General features: G+C 35.7%; 2 pseudogenes; one reads left to right on the forward strand and one right to left on the reverse strand.

The window, feature by feature from the left end:
• The first annotated feature begins 9,668 nt into the window (after window positions 1–9,668).
• Window positions 9,669–11,184, forward strand: LOC149144320 (cytochrome P450 86A7 pseudogene; annotated as a pseudogene).
• A 4,893-nt stretch (window positions 11,185–16,077) lies between these two features.
• On the reverse strand, window positions 16,078–17,906 carry LOC149144321 (homeobox-leucine zipper protein HOX32-like; annotated as a pseudogene).
• Between the last annotated feature and the right edge of the window lie 634 nt (window positions 17,907–18,540).

An 18,540-nucleotide genomic window follows, 5' to 3' on the forward strand; every position in this document is an offset into this window, starting at 1 on the left:
CAGATGCATTTTTGGTTTTCAGGGCATTGTGTTAGCTTTCAATCAAGAGTATACCTCAGATTCTCTTCCTATGCACAGAAAGACAATGGCATTGAAGCTATGGAAGATTCTTTTGGAAAATGTTGTAGTTGTTTTATGGACGAGTGAGAGGTATTGAGTTTCTTGTTCTATCCTCACGTATACAATGAATACATATGTTCTTCTTCAGTTATTTTTTATGGGAATTTCTTGTTTTTAAATAAATTCGTAAATGAAGATGCTCTTTCATTTACTTTATTTGCATTTCAGACTGGTAGAATTAAGGTCAGTTGACTTCAATTGTCTTTGCATGAATTGGATCAGAGAATTAATTGCATTTTAGAAGGCTATTTTAAACAAGTGTTGGATCAACAAGTATTGGAGGAGGAAATATTTGTGTGGAAGACAGGAAGAAGGATCAACAAGTATTGGAGGAGGAAATATTTGTGTGGAAGACAGGAAGAAGGTTAGAGAACTTTATTTTTCACAATTATTGTGTCATTGGTGTTGTTTCTCTCATAGTTTTTTGAATTGTTAGAGATGTAGAAATTAGGCTATAGATTTGCAACTTCTCATGAAGTTTTAATCAAAATCAAAAGACACATATCTACACTACTATTCCACAGGCATTACTTCACAATTTAGAACAAAAATTTCAGAGATGCAAGAAGGAATAACACACATGCAATCAATATTTTTATCTGGGGAAAGCAATATGCTAAAAAATCCAATGCATATAGCATTAATAAAATGAAATAGAGATGTATTACAATTTCTTTTCTCAACTAAGCTCACCCTACAATTGAAAACCTATCTCTCTATTCATTAAAGGCCTCTGACCCAAACTTATTCGAATTTTTCCTCGGCTTGAGCTCCTATTTCTTTGCATTGTTCTTGGAGGAATTAGCCCCAACTATTTAGAAAATTCCCTCAATTGAATCTCACAATTCCTTTAGGTTGATCATCTCACTGCCTGCAACACCAATACACTCAAGACTGGTCTACAATTGATGTTACACTGCATGCACTAGATATTTTGGGATGATTGATCAGTTAACTAGATGATCGCTGAGTTTGGCTAAATTCCCACTGCTTAACTGACCTTTCACTAGCTCCTCTAAAAGTTGGAACTAGTTTAACTGAAAAAAACTTGAGATAAATGACCTTGATTGCTACAAATTAGCAATCACTCATGCATAATTGACCTCTAACTCCTCCAACTCGAATTTAATAAGTAAACTGGCTGACACAAGCCATGTCACACAAGTTAACATCATCTAAGTTGTATGTTGATGTGGAAATTCAAATTTTTTCAATTTAATCAAGGCAAAATCAAATTAACAATTTCTTGCTGCAATTTTCAATGCTCCCTCTAAAAAGAAAGGGATTATCAAACACCCCTATCCTACACTCATGGAACTAAAACTTCCCTCTTGATAATGCCTTTGTTAAAATATTAGCATCTTGTTCCTCCGTCGGAATTTAATGCAACAACATTATTCGCCTCTGCACACAGTCCCGTAAATGGTTATAGCATATATCTATATGCTTGGATCAATGGTGAAAAAATAGGATTTTCAGAGAGCTTGATGTAACTTTGATTATCACATTAGATCACAATTGGATGCATCATCTGACCAAACAATCCAAAGGGATCTTTCTCATCCATATCGCCTCACATGTTGCTTGACTGGTAACTATGTATTCTACTTCTGTTGAGTTGAGTGCCACAAATCTTTGCCTTTGTACCAAGAAATTGATGTAGACCTAACACTGAAAATTCCACCTGATTTACTCTTTCAATCTTATGGACTCTCTGCCCAATATGCATTTGTGAAGCCACATAACTTCACTCCCTCTGTCCATCTGTACCATAGTCCAAACTGGGTAGTGCCTCTGAGGTATAGTAGAACATGCTTAACTACCCTTCAAAATAATTTGGTTGGCCTAAACATTGCTTGGCTCGGCTCGTTGACTACATAACACATATATGGTCTCGTGTTCATAAGATACATTAGTGAACCCACCAACTTTTGATAAACAGTAGCATCCACTTCTTCACTTGAAGTGGCATTCTCTTTCCTCCAGTTGGTCACTAGAGGTGTCTTCATGGGTTTGCAATTGTCCATGTGGAACCTCAGAAGAATCTCATTTGCATACTTGCCTTGAGAGACAAACAATTCCTCATCACCTTGCCATGCTTCCAATAAATCCATGTCCTTCATTTCAAACTCTCTTGTAAGGTCCTCCTTGCAAGATATGATCAACTGCTCATCACGAGTTAAAATCAAGTCATCAACCTATCAGATAATAATCAACAATTTACCTTCTACCAAAATATGATAGAGGTTTGCATCTGCTTTACTTTTGTTGAAGCCTAAACCGATGAGATAACTATCGATCCTAGTATACCAAGCACGGGGTGCTTTCTTGAGACCATATAATGCTCACTTGAGTCTGCACACATGGGACTCCTGATAAAAAGTCTCTAAGACTTGTGGTTGCTCGATATACACCTCCTACTTAATAAATCCATTGAGGAATGTTTTTTTCACATCCATCTCGTGGATGTTCCACCCCATTTGTGCAGCTAGAGAAAGAATTGATTGGATGGATGAGTACCTTGCTATAAGATCAAAGGTATCATCATAGTCAATCCCCTCAACTTGAGAGTACCACTTGGCCACAAATTTGGCCTTGTACTTTTCTATGGTTCCATCCACTGCATGCTTTACCTTGAATATCCATCTCGAACCCACAAATAATTTATCTGTTGGTCTTGGGACCACTTCCTAAACATTTCTCTTTACAATGGGTTTGTATTCCTCCATCATTGCATCAACCCACGCAGTTTTCTCTATTGCTTCCTCGAAAGAGGATGGCTCAGTCTCTATAAGCTTAGTCATTAGAGCCATGTAGCCAGTGTATCAATCTGGTGACCTTCTCTTCCTACGCTGATTTGAAGGAGCACCCACATTCTCCCTCGTATCTTGCACAAGTCTCTTAGCTTCCTTGGTCTTTCTCCTACCTTCTCTAGATGGTTATGCTTGAGTGGTCATCTCAACTCTATGCTCCTCAATTTGTGGCTAATCCACAACTTCTTGAGGCTCCTCCTTTGGAGCTAAAATCTCCTCTTCTAGTGGGATCAGAATCTCCCTCTTAAGAGAGCGCCACATCGCTTTGTCTTCATCAAATTTTACATCCCTTCACACAATTGTCATTTTGAGGGATGAAAAGTAGACATGATAGTTGTGGGTAGTTTCTATGTAAGTCACAAACACCCCCAATTATGTTGTCGAGCCTAGCTTCTTCCTTGATTCTTTGGAGACATGGCAGCAAATAGAGGCTCCAAATATCCTGAAGAGAGACATATTTGGCTTTCTCCCCGAGAAAGTCTCCTCATGTAATCATGCCAAGAATACGATGAGCACCCCAGTTCTACAAATAGACTGATGTGTCACATGCCTTATCCCACAAATGCAGAGGTAGGCCTTGATCATGCAACATCACCCTCACTTCTTCCACAATTCTACAGTTCTTCTTCTCATCCTCCTCATTCTCAGCTAATGCCTTGAATTCTAAAACACTGGAGATTGTCTCATCCTTCTTCCGCATGAAGAAGATCCAACAATTCTGTGAGAATTCATCAATAAAAATGACAAAATATTTGTGCCTGGTAGTGGAGGTTGTCGAGAAAGGTCCACAGACATCAGAGTGGATCCTTTCAAGAACTGCATGTGCTTTGTTTTCCTAATCATGGAATGTTGATTTTGTGTACTTCCCCAAGGTTCATAATTTGCATACATCCTGCTGCTCAAGTACTCATTTGGGAAGTCCTGTGTTTATCTATTGCATGATATTCAAAGCAACATGATGAAAATGGCCAAGTCTTCTATGCAAAAGTTCACTAACACTGCGACTCTGCACCTTCTCCACCTTTGTGCTCAATGCGGCACAATCCTCCACATCTAGCTTGTACAAGTTCTTCACATGAACGATGATATGATTCACCTATCTTGTGGATATGTGTCTTAGAAATTCCTTTCCTTTGTTGAAGATCACGTCATAACCACGAACTTCCAAAATTGCAATAGAAACAATATTTTTCTTTAGGCTCGGAACGAACATGACATCCTTGAGCCTGAGGGGGGAGCCTGAATCCCTATGAAAGGTGTCTATACTAATCCTTGTTGTGTTATACCTTTTGTTTTCCCCCATCTCGATGTGAATATACAAATGTTTCTCCGCCAGGTCACTAAAAAAATATCTATTACTCGTTATGTGGAATGATGCACTTGAGTCCAAGTACCACACACTCCCCATCATTGTGTTGGTCATGCATGCAATGAGGGTAAAGTCAAGCTCAAACTATGAAGCCAAGGATTCACCTGCTACTCCTCCTAAGGTCTTCTTGCTTACATTCTTGTGTGGAAACTTTGTGGCAGAGTGCCCAAGTTCATGACAATGGAAGCATTTAATTTTTCACAAATATTTCTTCTTGCTCCATTGACTACATTCTGGTTTGGATTGGGATTTCTTCCCTTTTCCCTTCCTTTTATTTCCAACCAATGAAAAGTTTTCTTCATCATCTCCCTTACATGAAGTCCCATCTCTAGTATTCCACCTTATTTTTGCCTCTACGAAGTTAGACCATAAGCGCTCCAAACTCGGTAGTTTCTCCCTCCCATTCACCGAATCTTGATAGCTATGCCAGCTCTTGGGTAGGCCTAGAAAGCCTAAGGTTACCAAGTCTTCCTCACCAAGTTCATCATGACATTGTGTTAACTTGCTCAGATACTATGAAATTGTGTTATTCTTCTACATCTTTATACTTTGAAGTTTATCCTTGAGTGCCAGCTTCCTGTGGTCACTACTATTCTTGAAAAATTTTGTCAATGTTTTTCACATTGCGAAAGGAGTTTATTTTCCATGGATATTCAAGACAATATGATCTTACTCCCTCCAAAATGATTGTCCTTGATTTGGCTACATGTTTCTTCCACTGAGCAAGGTTTTGGGCATCAGATGTTTGAGGTTTTGCAACATTTTTCTTGATGTATTATAGAAACCCATTTTCATCCAATACTTCCTCCATGTGGTCCTTCCATGTAATAAAATTGGATGTGCCTTTTAAAGCATACTCTAGCCTTAGTCCATTGAAGGCCATCTTCTCAGCTCTAAAGAAATACTGCTACACTGATTTCCAAATTTGAACCCCTCAGAAACAACTTTGAATTTCTTGCTCTAATGTGAATCCAAATATGATACCATGTAAAAATTAGGTTGTATATTTGCAACTGCTCATGAATATTTAATCAAAATCACAAGACACAAATCTACACTATTGCTTTGTGGACATTAATTCATAATTTAGGACAAAAATTTTAGACCTGCAAGAAGGAATAACACACACGCAACAAGTATTTTTATTTAAGGAAAGAAATATGGTAAAAAACCCAATGCATCTTGCATTAATCAAATGAAATAGAGATCTATTACAATTTATTTGCTCAATCGAGCTTACCATGTAAGTGCATGACCTATCTCTCTGCTCACTAAAGGAATCTGACCCAGACTTGGTCAAATTTTACCTCAGCTTGAGCTCCTATTTCCTTGTGTTGTTCCTAGAGGAATTAGTCCCTATTATTTAGGAAATTCTCTCAATTGAATTGTGCAATTCCTTTAGGCCGATCATATGACTACATGCAACACCTGTACACTCAAGACTAGTCTATAATTGATTTTCAACTACCTTGAAATCTCCACCTCAAATGGGTAACCTGAATTCTCTGCATGCACTAGCTATTTTGGTATGGTTTATCAGTTATTTGGATGATGACTGAATTTGAATGAAGTCCCACTGCTTAACTGACCTTCCACTAGTTCCTCCAAAAGTTGGAACTAGTTTAAATGAAAATAACTAGAGATAACTTACCTTGATTGCTACAAATAAGCAATCACTCTGTTAGGCCCCTATACTACTAGTGTAACCCCTTATTGTTATTAGTACAACCCACTTATTATATTGATGTACCCATGTAGTGCCCATATTGTTACTATTGTGCCCCATAGAAGCCCACTAGTGTTATTATTGTGCCCTTACATTATTATTGTTATGTCGGCTCTGATTATGTTATGACCCCTCAAACTCCTATATATAGAAAGGAGGTCTTTTCATTTGTATCATCCAAGAATTGTTCATTTATGTAATGTAAAGGAGGTTGCCCCCTCGAAGAGGCTAAATTCTAAGGCGTTGATCTATCTTTTCTATCTTTTCTTGAGCTGGTTTCATAACATTTGGTATCAGAGCTTTGGATTCTAGGGTTTCGCTGCTCTGAATAGGTGATCGTGGAATTTTCACTATAAATTTGTTTCTGTGACGTTTCAGAAGCAAAAACAAAAACCCATTTGAGAGGAAATCGCACTGAACATTGGGTCAAAATTTCAGAGCTTTTCGCGCTATATTTGCAGAGATATGATCTGAGGAAGTTGGTCTTTTTGAAGACTCCTGAATTAAATTCCAAACAGGTGACCTGGGGAAAATCGTCATAACTTTCTCTCTGAGCATCGGATTGAAATTTCACAAGAAGGTATAGAAAGAGGACGGACTTTAGTTTCTTGTCTATATTTTTCACTACCAAAGGTCGAAACAGTGACACATGGCACTTCATACAAGTTCGCTCTTCTGGAAAGGTCTATAATCAGGTCATCTTGGGAGATTGTGCATAACTCTTTCTTGGAGAATCCAATTTGGATCAGACTGGTGGCATTGGAAAGAGGACATAGAGGGCTACTACAGGTCGCAATTTTAGAACTTAAAGATCTGAAAGTACAGAGTTACAGTCGTTTCAAGATCGAGCTCCTAAAATCAAGAAAAAGCAAGATGAGGAAGTTTGATGGCAAGGATCCGGTAAATTGGATACTTTAGATGGAGAAATATTTTGATCTACATGGTGTACCACTGTTACAAAAGGTATGTATTGCATCTTCATATTTAGAATGGGATCAATTTTTATGGTATGAAGGGCTTTGTTCTCGTAAACAACTTGTTACGTGGTTAATTTTCATGGAGGAAATGATAGCACATTATGAGGATACAAAGAGCAACACCTTCTTTAGAGCAACACCACAACAATTGGAAAGAGTAAAAGGGCTTTGTGACATAGTGGAAAGCAAAATGATGGAAACCAGGCAGCATACCCATCACAACTGTAAAGATGGAAGTGTTGTTTCTCCTAGCCTTCCACAACCTACAAGGGTTACACCACAACAATTGGAAGAAAAAAGAGAAAAGGGGCTTTGTTACAATTGTGATAGCAAATGCACTAAAGGTCATAAGTGTGCCGAGAAGAAATTATTTTACATAGAATATGAAGAGGAGGAAGAAAAGGATCAAGAAACATCAAAAGAAGAAGATATACGCGAGGACCCCACCCTAGAGAAAGAAGAAATGAATCAGACCATATCTTGTAAAGCATTGGTAAGAATTACCACTCCTCAAACTCTCATGATAGAAGGACATATCAAGAAGAAAAAGGTGCAAGAAGTGAAAGATCACATCGAGAAAGAAGAAGTGAATCCAACCATATCTTGTAATTCATTGGTCGAAATTACCACTCCTCAAACTATCAAGATAGAAGGACATATCAAGAAGAAAAATGTTCAAGAAGTCAAAGATCACATTGAGCATCAAGAAATGAATCCGACCATATCTTGTAAAGGATTGGAAGAAATTACCACTCCTCAAACTCTAGAGATAGAAGGACATATCAAGAAGAAAAAGGTTCAAGCAGTGAAAGATCACATCGAGCGTCAACAACAAGTTCTCCAACTTTTAAAGGAAAACACCACTTCAGTGCAAAATCAAACAAAACAACAGGTAGATCAACATCGTAGTGAAAAATGTTTTGATGTAGGTAATTGGGTATTTTTATTGCTACATCTAAAGCAAGCAATTTATGAGAAGGAAATGTTGGCAATACTACATGCACTTAAAAAATGGCGACCTTACCAAATGGGAAGAATCTTCAAGGATGAGGATGTGGAGGCATTGTTTTGTGCTATTTCTATTATCCAACCAGATTGGATAAATGAAGCAAGGGATGAATGGAAGAAGGACGAATAAGTATGGCCACTTATTCAAAAGTTGCAAAAGATCCCAATTCAAACAATATTTCCAGAAATTGAAGAGGAAGGAAAAATCATATTGGAACCTGGAGCAGTCACAGAAACAAGAACCTGACAGCTAAGAAATCGATCAATTTCAGAGTATCTCATCAAGTGGAAGAACTTACCTGCTGAAGATTCCACATGGAAGGACAAGAATTTTATACAGAAGCATCAAGAACTACTCAAGCGTTGAGGACAACGCTTTTTGAAGGAGAGGGGCATGTTAGGCCCCTATACTACTAGTGTAACCCCTTATTGTTATTAGTACAACCCACTCATTATATTGATGTACCCATGTAGTGCCCATATTGTTACTATTGTGCCCCATAGAAGCCCACTAGTGTTATTATTGTGCCCTTACATTATTATTGTTATGTCGGCTCTGATTATGTTATGACCCCTCAGACTCTTATATATAGAAAGGAGGTCTTTTCATTTGTATCATCCAAGAATTGTTCATTTATGTAATGTAAAGGAGGTTGCCCCCTCGAAGAGGCTGAATTCTAAGGCGTTGATCTATCTTTTCTATCTTTTCTTGAGCTGGTTTCATAACACACTCATGCATAACTGAACCCTAACTCCTCCAACTCGAATTTACTGAGTAAAATGGGTGACACAAGACATGTCAGACAAGTTGACATTATCCAAGTTATCTGCTGATATGGAAATTCGAATTTTCTCAATTTAATCTTGAGGAAAAATCAAATTGAGAATTTATTGCTTCAATTTTCAACAAGAGAGACTAAGACAATTCCCGAACAAAGCTTAGGTCAGTTGAGTAGGATGGATACTCACAAATGTATTTGTGTTTATTTGTTGTTTTCGCTATTTTTCTTTTTTTTATGTAGTGTTTTTCTTCATTATGATAAATTAGTCTTGATAACCAACCAATCTTATGTAATAACAATCCCCATCTTAATTCTATTAGAGATAATAAGATTTCCAAGTAATTGTGTGACTGCATATGTATAAGTGGTTTGAGGTCCTATTGGATAGATTAGGATTGTTACTCGACCATGTGTTGTTGACAATTATGTGTACCAAAAATTCAGGGTTTTATGCTTCTCTGCCTTGATTTTAACCAGGGTACTATTTCATGTGTTCACCATGTATTTATATACATAGACATGGTTAAAGTAGGATTAATATTTTGTATGTGTGCATATGGAGTCATGGTCTTAACGAGTTGTAGAGTTCCAAAAATGGTGGTGTAGCCTTGTATCTTTGAAGTCATAGTCTTCCTTTCATGTATAGAGATGGGATAATTGATTAATATTTTCCAACTCTTTGTTGGAATTTCATGGATATTAACCTTTGTTGTCACCAACAGGACACCTGTATGTAATCATTATAAGGTAAAAACGAAAATAGATCAACCTTGAAGGGTTTTACAGACTAATGAGAGGTCATATCAACATAAAATTCTTACAACAATGGAGGATTCCATAGGGATATTAATACTTGGGGAAATATAAAAATATATTGCTTGGTTTTTTACCATCACAAATCTTTTTAGAGGTCCCATGGTGTGGTTAGTGGTGGGAAGCCTATCAGGACTATTACAAAACAAGGAAATAATGCATGACTAGATTGCATACAATCTCCACAAGGCATGAGTAGCATATCATGCATGTATCTATGATATCCCTGTCCTTTCAAGCAAACAAGGGCATGTAATGATAACATGCATACCAAAATTTTGAGCATATTCTTCACACACATTTTAACAACTATCCCAAGTGGCCACAGTGGTAGGAAACATTTCATGACTCACTGGGGGGTGGTATCTTCAACATTTATGGTGAAACATGGTTGGTGCAGAGGAATACTACAGTGTTGGAGTTCACCAGAATGAATATGAGAAATGCTATGGCTTGATGGGTTACATGGTCAATTAAGGGAAAACTATGGCCTGTCTTGGCAGAAGCCAAATAAGTACATAGAGTTGTTGATTTGTAATACCTTTTTCTCACGCTTACATTTGATAATATTTGTGGTCTCGCATTTGGCAAGGATATAGAGACATTGTCCCCATTTCTTCCTCTTAATCCCTTTTCTACTTCATTTGACAATTCAATTGTGGATACTCTGCAGCGTTTTATATTTCCTCAAGTGATATGGAGGCTTAATAAAATGCTCGGTTGGGGCATGGAGATTGAGCTTCGTCAAAGCGTTGCCAAGGTTGAAAAATACTTGTATGAGATTATTAAACTGAGGAGAGTGGAATTGTTTATTCAGTCCCAAGGATCCAAAGGAGGAGATCAAGCTAAAATTTCTCAACTACAACAACCACATGATGATTTGCTATCAAGGTTTATGAGGAACAATTATGGGGATGGAAAGGCCTACTTAGATACGTTCCCACTCAATGTAGCTCTGAATTTCATTCTTGCTGGTAGGGATACTTCATCTATGGCCATGAGTTGGTTTTTCTGGTTGATAATTCATAATCCCCAAGTTGAAGACAAAGTCATTGGGGAAATTTCTGAGGTTTTAACCAAAAGTAGGGGCAAGGACACTTCAAAATGGATTGAAGAACCCTTGGTGTTTGAAGAGGTTGATGAATTGGTTTACCTAAAGGCTGCACTAACTGAGACTCTGAGGCTTTATCCTTTTGTTCCATATCCCTCTAAATACATGCATAAGGATGAAACCTTACTTGATAGTACGTTTTTCCTTAGGGGAACTACTATGACATATTCAATCTATTCAGTGGGAAGGTTGGAATCCATATGGGGACCTAACTACTTAGAGTTCAAGCCTGAGAGGTGGATACAAAATGGCCGGTTTGAACCTCCTAAGGACTCTTATAAGTTTTTTGCATTCAATGGAGGACCTTAGATCTTCCTGAGTAAGGACATGGCCTACATGTAGATGAAATATATCGTTGTTGGAATTCTACTACGCCAGTGAATTTCATTGGTTCTGGGTAATCCAGTTGAGGAAAAAATGTCACTCAAGGTGTTTATTGAACTGAGGAATATTTCTGCTTATTAGAAGATATTAGTGAATTACAGATTGCCCGTTTATGGTATAATGACTTCAAATAACATACTTATTACTATCGTGAAGGGTTGGTAGCCTAGCTAGCTAAATGGTTGAACTATGCATCTAGGAGCAGTAGAAATATCGTTTTGGTGTTTTTCTCCAACTCAAAATAATTTACATGTGCTTTCGGTGACTGTTTTTTATGTTTTTCAAGGAATTCTATTGTAGGTTTAGAACATTACTAAATTCTAGATTTGTTGCAAGCAATCTACTATTTGCATTGTGAGTTTTTAATTAAACCAGGTTTTTACCGGATGGTTAATGGGCTTTTAAAAACTACTCAAGTTGTCCCTCCAGGTTCTGCCACCACATTATTGCCACCTCAGGATTCCACCATGAAACTTGACACCTTTTATTGAGATCAATGGGAAATTGTATGAATTAGCAACTAAGGATTCCAAATATGCAATTTTTGAAAAATGTTGAAGATGAAGATGTTAGTGTAGATTATGTAAATGGTGCATCTTTGGCAAATGAGGGTGGGGATGAGTCTGTGGATGGCGGAGAACACCATCCTGAAGCAGGTAGTGAAACATCAAGGGATAATACATTAGAAAAATGCTGTGCTTATAAACTAAAACTTTAGGTCAAGATGCTACTGTTTTTTCTCTCCCTCTCATGTTTTCAAGTATTCTAGATATGTTATAAATGGCTTATAGAATTTCCCCTAAAAATTTATGGAAACTAATAATTGAACTAGATATAATAAGGTATATCCCTTTTCAACCTAAAGCCGTGCAAGGGAATTGAATTCCTTGTCAATGCAAAGAAGGTTAGAGACTCCCCTGAGGAGATAACTACTTTTCTAAGAAATGCAGCTAGTTTGGACAAGACCTTGATTGGTAACTATTTAGGGGAGAAAATTTATTTTTCTCCAAGGGTGATGCATGCATATATTGAATCCTTTAAATTTGAAGGGATGAATTTGATGAGGCAATAAGGGCCTTCTGACAAGGTTCTAGATTACCTAGATAAGCACAGAAAATAGATCCCATCATAGAAAAATTGCAGAGTGCTATTGTAAGTGCGACCTAGAGGTTTTCACTAGGGTAGACACAGATTATGTTCTTGCATACTCTATGATCATGCTCAACACTGATGCACATAATCCAATGGTGAAGAATAAGATATGCCTTTTTCATCCTGTGCAATTCATTGGCAATTCATATGCCTTTTCATCCTATGCAATTCTCATGGACCATCACATTTCAATTTTTTTTTGGGATCATCCTTTATCCAACTACCTCTTTTTTAACTTGCAATGTTATTGTAGAGGTCAAATGCATATTTCATACGAACCAAGGTATAGATGATGGAAAATATTTACCAGAAGACTACATGGGATCCTTTTATGATTGTACTGTTAAAAATGGAATCAAGAAGAACCACAAAATAAACTTCCCACAAAAGTAAATAGAATTTTAGGTCTAGATAGTATACTAAATATTCTAATTTTTAAAAGGTGGGAAGAAAAATATCTGGAGACTAGTGATGATCTTATTTATCATATGCAACAACAGTTTAAGGTAAAATCTATCAAGTCTAAGTAAGTGATTTTAACAATGTCGCGATGCAATAACCTATTCTAGATTGAATATTTTGAATAAAATGTAACAAAACTCTTGTTCTGGGATTTGCATGTATATCTATTATACTGCTATAGATGTGGTAATATTTAGATTCATGTTAGAGGTTTTTTGGGCTCCAATGCTAGAAGAATTCAATGTTCCTCTTAACAAAAGTGATGATGAGGTGGTTATCTACAAGAGCCTTGAGGGTTTCTGTAATGAAATTCATGTTACTTCTATAATGTGTATGGAAACACATCGAGATGTTTTTGCGACTTCTTTGGAAAATTTCACATCTCTGCACTCTATTGCTAACATAAAGGACAAAAATATTGATGAAATCAAGGTTAGTAGCACTCAACTACCTGTATTTCCTCATCCTTGGAAATGGTTTCTTTTAATTTAGAAAGGAGTCTGGAATGGAGACAAAGGGTTGAATATGATCCTCAAGTGATTAGGGAAATTCATCCATGACATGGAAACAAATGTTTGAGGCTCATGCATTCATGCAAAGTAATCAACTTCTAAAATGACTCCCATGCAGATGAGATAAAATGAAGCACACAAATCTTTATATAATTTCTAAATATGACAAACATTGTTGGTTTGTAGATGCAAATATATGGATTTGGCTAGATTATTTGTCTTACAAATTAAGTATGCCTTCTAGAATCATTGTGCACCTCTTGTTTATTCTAGTGTGTATGTAGTAACATCTATTTCACTTTGTTGATGTGAATGATAATCCAAAGACTTTAATGGACTAATCTATTGTATTGATAGGAAATCTGGAAACATATGGAGAACTTGTTGGCCTAATCCTAGAGGCCATGAAGAAAATCAAGCCCAAATATTTCTATCATAAATTTAAAAAATAACTAGTGGTTCCTTCCTTTTGGAGTTTGTTTCATGGTGTTCACTCACTAGTACAAAATGAGAGATGAGTGACTATGCGACTAAAAAAGTTAGTCATCATAATTATTTCAAGTGAATTACTACTAAATTTGAGCAATTTTAAGTGACCCAACTACAAACAACTAACTTAAACGACTAATTTAGTCGAGATCTTAAATATATGACTAGATAATAAGTGACAAAATTAAAAATGATTAACATAAATGACTATTGTAGCCCAAGAATAAAAATATGACCAACTAACAAGTACAAAACATATATGAAATAGTCATTTATGATAGTCATTTTTGATTATGTCACTCCAAGAATAGAAAATTGTAATTTTGATATTGAAGTGTTACATTTCATTAAGTTTTAACATTGTAGATGGATTTAGAGACCCCCTTTGAGTCCATCTATGGTGTTAAATTTTAGAGACAAAATGGTCTATGAATCCATTGACAGTGTTAAAATTTAGTGACAAAGGGGTCTTTGAATCCATCTACAATGTTAAAATTTAGAGACCCCTTTAAGGGGGTCTCTAAATTTGTCTGCAATGTTAAAATTTAGGTAGATGGATTCAATTGATAGGAATGTAGAATTAAAATAACTAGTCATGAATTCACTTTTTTTTGTATTAGAACTTCCAAAATAGATCTTCAGTATGAGATCCAAGCAAAAAGTCCCAAGCTTTCAATATTTTATTAAACTTGATAGAATATGCATTTCATATTTTCCAGTATAAAGTTTTCAATCTTTTTTCTTTTTAACTTGATAACAATGTACAAGTGAAAATTCACTTTACATATTGATACCTCTTAACGATACATTTTCTAAATGTTAAAAAAAACCTTAATTCCTTCATATTCACTTTATATTCAAGATTAAAATGAATCCAAACTAATTCAAGACTTTAAAGACATAAACATATTGGTGGAAATAAATTACCTTTCAAACATGAATATATTAGTTAAAAAAATCTATTTTACCAAAAGAGCAAAGCCACCTCGAAAGTATCAAAAGGCATATTAGGTATTATCTCTTAAGGTCATATAAAAAATAATTTTTAAAATAAATTTGAAAAGTAATTCATTGTAAATATTGGAGGGAATGATAATATAAAAAAAATAAATTCTTAAGTAATTTAGAAATTAATTCATTGGAAATATTAGAGGGGATGATTGATTTCTCTTATACAATCAGGCTAGCCTTGACCTCTCACACATGCAATGTCGAATTCAATTAGGAGGTGACGCAATCTCATTAAATTCAATAAAAATTCTTCACACATAGATTGGTCCAGCATTATGGGTTCTATCCACCATATATAGCTTCTCAAGATTAGTATATATATGTAATGGGCTTCAGACAGTATTCACTAGCTTCCATAATACTTACTTAATTTATCTCCTGGGTCAAGTCTGAATGACATCGCTAAAATATCAGGAGAAAGGTATGTGTTTTTTATTCATCAGATGGTTGATGGAACAAAGTGCCCTTAAGGAATGTCTTTATTATTCTAAATGCCTATGGAGGTTGCTGGGATTTTACTTTTCTTTTGTGGTTCGGAAGCATTTGAGACAAGGATAACTCATTGTTGTTTTGATATAATTGAAACCCAAGAATCTTGGTTTCTTGTTGCATATTCCCATGTTCCAGGGTATTGAATATTTTTAGGGCTCTACATTATATTAAAAAAAATTAAACTTTGAAGTTTTTGAAACCCTAATCGTCTACGAAACCCCAAAACTGGGGTTTTTTAATTTTTTCAATGTATGCGTAATTTGTTTCTAGAGATGTAATTTTGGAATATGTTTTTGAAACTATAAAACCTCCATGGAATATTTTTTGTGGCTTTCATTTAATTTCAATTTGCTTTTATTTCAATTTTAGTTGACCTTTTCTAACGTTTTTGGTGTGGTTGGGGCAGGTGCATAACTTCGTACAATATCTCTACTTTACTATGAGGCTACGTTTGGCAAAGACATGTCACTGAGACCTCTTGATTTTATTAGAGTCATTCAGGAGGTTTACCTGGCCTCATCCCCATATAAAATATTATTAGACTATTATCATGGGAAGTAAGTTCAAATCTCGAGCCTTTTACGTGGCCCCATCCTCATAAAATACTGTTACCTTTGGCTAAGATATGTTGTTGAGGCGTATCAGTTTCATCAAAGTAACCAATGCCTTTTATCTGGCAATATCCTCATAAAAGATTGCTAAACTATTATCATTGGAAAGTGAGGACTATCAAATGACTATCATTATCATGGGAGTGGTGGCTCAGTTGTTCATATCAGTTATTATCAAATAGTTGTATTTATTATCTAAATAAGGGATTTAATAGTTCAAAAACAACAAATTTAGATGTTCCCTTTTACCTGTAGCTTTGGAAAATCAAATGAGAAAGTGTGAGTGATCCTAGGGTGCCAGGAAGTGGCGTATAACAACTTGTTGCACATATGTGCTGACACTGTGCAAATATTGATGGTCCATAATGGCGAACTTATCTTGCATATTTTTCTCATACTAAAATGGTAAGAAATAGCCAACACATATTTCGTACTTCATGAGTTGCCTCACTGATTGATAAAAGTTGGAGTTGTAACTAATCCAACCGCAAAGGAAGAAGCAATATCTAACACGTTGCTTGAAATATAACCATCCTACATCATGTACATTTAACTTTCTTAAACATCCCAATCAATCATACCTGATCACAAAGATCACTTGCTACAAATTCATACAATCCATGACTACAATATGTTTACCATCTTCTATTTCTTTTCAAAATAAATAGAAAAACTTTATTTGACACCTCTATTAGAGACCATACTCAATATTTTTGAGTCTAGTGCAACCACTTGGAAACCATATGGGAGAATAGGAGCATCATCGGAAAATGGTGAATCAACTAGAGCAAAATCAAGTTGTGCAGGAGCTCTATCTATCTTTTCACCAATTCCACTGCATGCCTGTCAATTCATGAAAATAAATAAATAAATTAAATCTTATTTCTAGAAATATGTAACCTTTTTAAAATGATTTAGCATGAAATTGGACATAATAACTGCAACAAAACCATATCTCTTGAGAGGAAAACTTCCTCTTGTGTAAGATCATGCCCCTCCAACTTGACAGTCTCAAAGAACTATTGGTACAATCACTCCAAGATTAAAATATATAGCTAATTATATAAAACATTCAAGCAAAATTCCAGTTTATGGAATTATTTGACAGTCCATGAATGTTCTCCAAACAAAAATTAAATTATTGAGCACAATAAATTTCACCCTTCATGTTGAATAGTATGCCCTAAGGTGGGCATGGAATGGCCATCTCCAAAGCAACTAACTTGTGATCTAGGAAGTCTAAAAGGACTTTTCTTTAAGATGGCCACATAATAGATATAGTTCGACAAATCTATCCATTCTAAACAATTTTCCCTCAAGAACGGGATAAGTAATGTTGGGGATATAGTATATCCACTCAATACGTTAGAAATTGACTTAATTATTTGGAAATGAAAAAATCTTAGTTCAGAAAATTCAAGATGCACTATATAAGCACCATAGACATGACAAAAATATCTCAACAGAAATAGTTGAACCTTAAGTTCCCTCAAATTATATTGAAGATGGAAAGTATATATTTTGACAACATGAGTAGTCAACCTATAATAGAATAGTTTCTTTTACACACAGAATTCCAAAACCAAGAGGTGGAAGCCCTTAAGCAGATGAAATCTTAGAACACAATAGCTTACATGGAGACATGCTTATGCTAATAGTATTCCTGCATGCCATTAGTACCCATCAAATTTGATTCATCATCTGAGAAGCCATTTATGGCCTCACTAAAACTTCTACATTGATTAATAACAACCCCTCAACAACAATAGGCAACAATGCCAATTATGAAGAAAATGTTAAACTTCTTGATTGAAATATCTCTTGTTCATTCTCTTGCTCAATATTCGCCTTGCAGATAGATGCTTGCTGCCTGGATCTTTTTCCCTTGAAACATCCTTTGTTATTTGGCATAGACTGTTTAATGCCTAATCAAAGGAAACTACATTAGAAACTTAGATGGGCCATGAGGTGCCTAGTCATTATATAAAATAAAATAGAGAGAAATTGTATTAGATGACTTTACCATTATTGTCATGGTCTGGGAAAGTATGATAGATGATTCATACAATGGGAACAATATATGGATGCATCATGATAAGTGTAGGAATAAGACAGAAAAGGGGGAAAGGAAAGGCTACATATATCAAGCAGCTTAGTAGATCATCATGGAAAATGCTACACTGCCTCCAAATCTAGATGATCTACAATATGAACAACTGAGCCACCAAGAGAAGCAAGAACCATCTCTTAACCCTATCCCTCCAAAAATCTTCATCCTTTCTCAATGACCCATCATCACCCTATTGCCTTTTAGAAGGTCTTGTTTAACAATTTTCAAAGCTATGTTCACTTTATTATCTAAATACCTCCCCACATTGTAATTAATAGAATTGACTGATATGGCTCCTGCTTCTCACTGGACCAAAGGTTCAATGATCTGTAGTTGTGGTCATGGTGGGTTGGTTTGTATGAGTGCTTGAGTGATCATATATGTTCATCCACTTGATTCAACATGAAAATAAGATTATTTATATGAACCAAAGCCATTTGAAATTATTGATAGTGTGTAAGAATGCACAAAATCTATTTTGAGACTGCACAACTCACCCCTTGTAATTATTTTTTGAGCAAGAACTGAAACCCATCGAATTTTAGTTTTCCCATTTGGGTTTCTAGGGGAAAAAATCATTGTTTTATATGGGGCACTT

The sequence above is a fragment of the Pinus tabuliformis genome, chromosome X (genome assembly GCF_031772625.1).
Source record: "Pinus tabuliformis cultivar Carrire ecotype Pingquan chromosome X, CPIR1, whole genome shotgun sequence".
In the NCBI taxonomy this organism is placed as follows: domain Eukaryota; kingdom Viridiplantae; phylum Streptophyta; class Pinopsida; order Pinales; family Pinaceae; genus Pinus; species Pinus tabuliformis.